Raw genomic sequence first — 5,000 nt, 5'->3', positions numbered from 1 at the left:
CCTGCCATTCGCGAATTTTCAATGGATACTGTATACTACCACGCTAACATTTAAATTAACAGGGCATGGACCAAATTGCTTGGCATGCTACACTTCAACAACAACTATGACCTGGGCCAAAACTACATTCACAAGTGAAAGAACACACTGGCGTTTAAGGGAACAGTTTTTTGTCTGGTACAGCTGCTCCATAATCTGCTTTTCTTATATCTTCACTCTTTTTGAAAGTTTATACTAACAAATTTAATTAAATGAACATACCTCATAATCAAATAACTGTTTTCTCATCCTAATTTATATACATAGTTTAAAAAGCGCCAATTTTCAATTCATCATACATTGTATATTTCTATTCAACAAAATTGTCAGAACTTTCTATTATTTAAATGTCTAAGATAGTCCGATCTCGGGTCCATTCTACAGTCACCACAGATTGACTTTTTCATCACAAAATTTCTGAAATTATAAAATGTATTAATGTGTCAATTAAGTATTTTTTAATTACATAAAAAATATCATACAAGTATTTTTAGCAGAATACAGGCATATTGCACCAGGTGTAATACAGCCTAAGCTACATATGCTTGAGCACCATGCTATTGCATTCATGAGAGAATGGAAGGTGGTCTCTGAGCAAGGCGGGGAGACATGCCAAACTCAACCGTCACAAAACAGCAGTGTGGATTAGAGTCAAACTTAGACTCATCTGACTTTCACATCTCCAATGATACAAAATGAAATAATAAAACCCAACAAATGCAAGAAAGCCAACAAAGAATGATTCATTAACATTAATGATCATAAAATATTGTACATTTTTAAATGTTAAAGGAATATTGCATTGTATTGATTTCCTTTTAACAATGCCTAATAATAATGAATATGTAAAAGTAATACTATAGTATGTCTATATTTCAATTACTAACTAATTACTATTGATTGATAGTACTACTGCTGTACATGTGTTAGTGATTGATTGTTAAAGTTACAAATTCATAGCATGGTAAACACAATTTAAAATTTACTAGTTCTTGAACAGTAAAATAAACTTACCTATATGGTAGGTATAGGTATTGGTCCAAATCTGTTTAAAATGTTTTAGCCATTTTGGGTTGCCGCTATATATGTACCTAAAAAATAGTAATAGCATAACATTATAATAAGAATTAATTAAAATTAACTTATTAAATTTACTATGGTTGCATACATACTAATTTGAATATGCAGTGATGAGCAAAAACAAATGTTAAAATTCATTATTTATAATAATTGTAATTATTACATACAGGGTAGGCATATATGCCTTATGTCATTGCATAGGGTATATATAACCAGGTATCCTCATAATAAACATTATTTGTAATAAATACTGTAAATATATTAAAAATAAAAATTAATAATAATTAAATAATAATAATATATAGGCATAGAGCCTCTATGCCTAATTAGGTAGCCTACTAATACCTAGCCTATTGCTCTAGGCTAGGCTAAATAAGCTGGAAAGCTGCTTCTCTGTAAGCTACTAGTGCAAGAGAGCACAGGTCTAGCTAGTATATTAAAATAAAAATAGGGCCTATAATATAGGCCTAGCCTACCCAGCCAGTGGTAGTGATTGGTTGTTAATATTGAAAATTAATAGCATGGTAAACACAATTTAAAATTTACTAGTTCTTGAACAGTAAAATAAACTTACCTATAATATAGATGGTAGGTATAGGTATAGGTCCAAATCTGTTTAAATGATTTTTCCACTTCCGGTTGCCGCTATGTACCTAAAAAATAGTAAAACATTACTATAAGAATTAATTAAAATTAGCTTATTAAATTTAATATGGTTGCATACATACTAATTTGAATATGCAGTGATAAGCAAAAACGAATGTTTAAATTCATTATTTATAATACTGTAATTGTAATTATTACATACAGGGTAGGCATATATGCCTTATGTCATTGCATAGGGTATATATAACCAGGTATTCTCATAATAAACATTATTTAAATAAAATACAGTAAATATATTAAAACTAAAAATAATAATAATTAAATAATAATATTTAGGCGTAGAGCCTACACCTAATTAGGTAGTCTACTTATACCTAGCCTATTGCTCTAGGCTAGGCTAAATAAGCTGGAAAGCTGCTTCTCTGTAGGCTGCTAGTGTTAGAGAGCACAGGTCTAGCTAGTATATTAAAATAAAAATGGGGCCTATAATATAGGCCTAGCCTACCCAGCCAGTGGTAGTGATTGATTGTTAATATTGAAAATTAATAGCATGGTAAACACAATTTAAAATTTACTAGTTCTTGAGCAGTAAAATAAACTTACCTACTGTATATAGATGGTAGGCTGCTAGGTATTGGTCCAAATCTGTTTAAAATGTTTTTGCCACTTCGGGTTGCCGCTATGTACCTAAAAAATAGTAAAACATTATTATAAGAATTACTTAAAATTAGCTTATTAAATTTAATATGGTTGCATACATACTAATTTGAATATGCAGTGATGAGCAAAAACGAATGTTAAAATTCATTATTTTTAATAATTGTAATTATTACATACAGGGTAGGCATATATGCCTTATGTCATTGCATAGGGTATATATAACCAGGTATTCTCATAAGAAACATTATTTAAATAAATACTGTAAATATATTAAACAAAAATTAATAATAATTAAATAATAATAGGCCTATATAGGCGTAGAGCCTAGCCTAATTAGGTAGCCTACTTATACCTAGCCTAATTGCTCTAGGCTAGGCTAAATAAGCTGGAAAGCTGCTTCTCTGTAGGCTGCTGCTAGTGATAGAGAGCACAGGTCTATCTAGTATATTAAAATAAAAATAGGGCCTATAATATAGGCCTAGCCTACCCAGCCAGTGGTAGTGATTGATTGTTAATATTACAAATTAATAGCATGGTACACAATTTAATATTTGCTACTTCTTGAACAGCAAAATAATCTTACCTATATAGATGGTAGGTATGGTCCAAATCTGCTTAGCCACTTCAGGTTACTGCTCTATATATTATATGTATCTACAATAGTATAACATTAATAATTATTATAACAATTTTATAAAATTAACTTAACTTATTAAATTTTTTAGTATGATTGCATACTAATTTGAATATGCAGTGATGAGCAAAACCGAATGTTAATATGATGCTTGTCATTATTTATATTGTAATTATTACATACACTTTACAGGGTAGGCCTATAATATTCCCTATTGCATACATGTTACATAGGGTATATATAATCCTCATAATATTAAATTTACAGTTTTTGTAATGAATACTGTAAATTTAATAAAACTAAAATTAATTATAATGATTAAATAATATTAAAAATATATAGGCCTAGGCGTAGATCCTGGGCCTAATTTTAATTAGGTAGCCTACTAATACTAGTATTAGGCTAGTAGGCTAGCCTACTCAAGGCCAGGCTAACTAAGCCGGAAAGCTGCTTCTCTGTAGTAGGCTGCTAGAGAACACAGGTCTAGCAAGGGCCTAGGCCTAGTATTAAAATAAAAATAGGGCCTATAGTATTGGTATATGCCTAGCCTACCCAGCCAGGCCTAAATAATTCAAATAATGTAACATTTCCAAACTCATTTGGGTCAGCTGTCACATGAAAGGCAGTGTTGCAACTAGAGTAGACACAAGCCTAAGCCTAAAAATGACACAATTTGAAACGGCCATAGCTCAAAAATTCAACCATCACCTCTCGACCATTACTATGTTATAACATTCACAGATAACTAAATTATCATGCAGTACCAAAGAATTAGAGTGAAAATTAGATTTTTTAAAGATACGGACAAACAAACATGTACCTAATTTGGAAATGTCACTCACGTGCGTAAATTGGTATATGCTTGTATTTTATGGTCCACCCTTCCATTAATTTTCAGCGTTACATTCCTTGTTAAAAACAAAACGACAACGTGCTTGTTTCATCCAGGGACTCTTTAATGAATATTCATATTTTTACCGACCCTTTATTTTTTTATCTCATTCTCATTGGCTGTTTAAAACATGTCTTTAAATGACATTTGACTCCACTCTGCACACGTGGATTTGTAAGTAATTGTTTATGTATTGTTACTCCAGCGATACGACTTGTAACGTTGAGGGCGCATGACTTAATTCGTATGTTTGAAACAGCTGTGAATAGAACCAAGATCCTATTCCATTATTCCATGCTCTGCTATTCAGGCGTATGGCCTGCTTTGAACACTCTAATTTTTTCAAAGTAAACGTTCCGGTCACCCCCGCCACTCAATCAAGAGCACCGGGTGAAAACCGAGAGAAAGGCCAGGACGGGCAGTGACACGCCTTGCGGCGGACCGCGAGCCTAGGCCCAAGATCCAACTACGAGCTTTTTAACTGCAACAGCTTTAATATACGCTATTGGAGCTGGAATTACCGCGGCTGCTGGCACCAGACTTGCCCTCCAATAGATCCTCGTTAAAGGATTTAAAGTGTACTCATTCCAATTACAGGGCCTCGAGAGAGACCTGTATTGTTATTTTTCGTCACTACCTCCCTGTGTCAGGAGTGGGTAATTTGCGCGCCTGCTGCCTTCCTTGGATGTGGTAGCCGTTTCTCAAGCTCCCTCTCCGGAATCGAACCCTGATTCTCCGTTACCCGTGACGACCATGGTAGGCGCATAACGTACCATCGAAAGTTGATAGGGCAGACATTTGAAGGATCCGTCGCCGGTGCTAGACCGTGCGATCAGCAAAGTTATCCAGAGTTCACCAAGGGGAGCGGGCAAGCCCGCATTGGCCTTGTTCCTAATAAAAGCACGCCTTCCGCTAGGTCGGCGCTTGTTCGCATGTATTAGCTCTAGAATTACCACAGTTATCCATGTAGGTAACTCAGTTCCAAGGAACCATAACTGATTTAATGAGCCATCCGCAGTTTCGCTTGGTACAAGCTTGTACTTAGACATGCATGGCTTAATCTTTGAGACAAGCATATGACTACTGGCA

At 34.0% G+C, this 5,000-nt stretch overlaps 1 long non-coding RNA gene across 2 annotated transcripts; it reads right to left on the bottom strand.

Moving 5' to 3' along the window:
• Positions 1-335: 335 nt before the first annotated feature.
• LOC140039835 (uncharacterized) lies at positions 336-3,965 on the bottom strand. 2 transcript variants are annotated; one of them, XR_011842637.1, is made up of 6 exons: positions 3,862-3,965; positions 2,969-3,039; positions 2,329-2,412; positions 1,694-1,772; positions 1,054-1,130; positions 336-456 (listed from the first exon to the last, which is right to left on the bottom strand). It is a non-coding gene; the product is annotated as an uncharacterized lncRNA (long non-coding RNA). The 2 variants fall into 2 exon arrangements; XR_011842638.1 differs by having other exon boundaries at positions 3,840-3,923.
• Positions 3,966-5,000: the final 1,035 nt, after the last annotated feature.

Source organism: Antedon mediterranea, chromosome 2, assembly GCF_964355755.1.
Source record: "Antedon mediterranea chromosome 2, ecAntMedi1.1, whole genome shotgun sequence".
Lineage (NCBI taxonomy): Eukaryota > Metazoa > Echinodermata > Crinoidea > Comatulida > Antedonidae > Antedon > Antedon mediterranea.
Note: the sequence above shows the minus strand (reverse complement) of the source record. Positions and strands in the feature narration are given on the sequence as shown.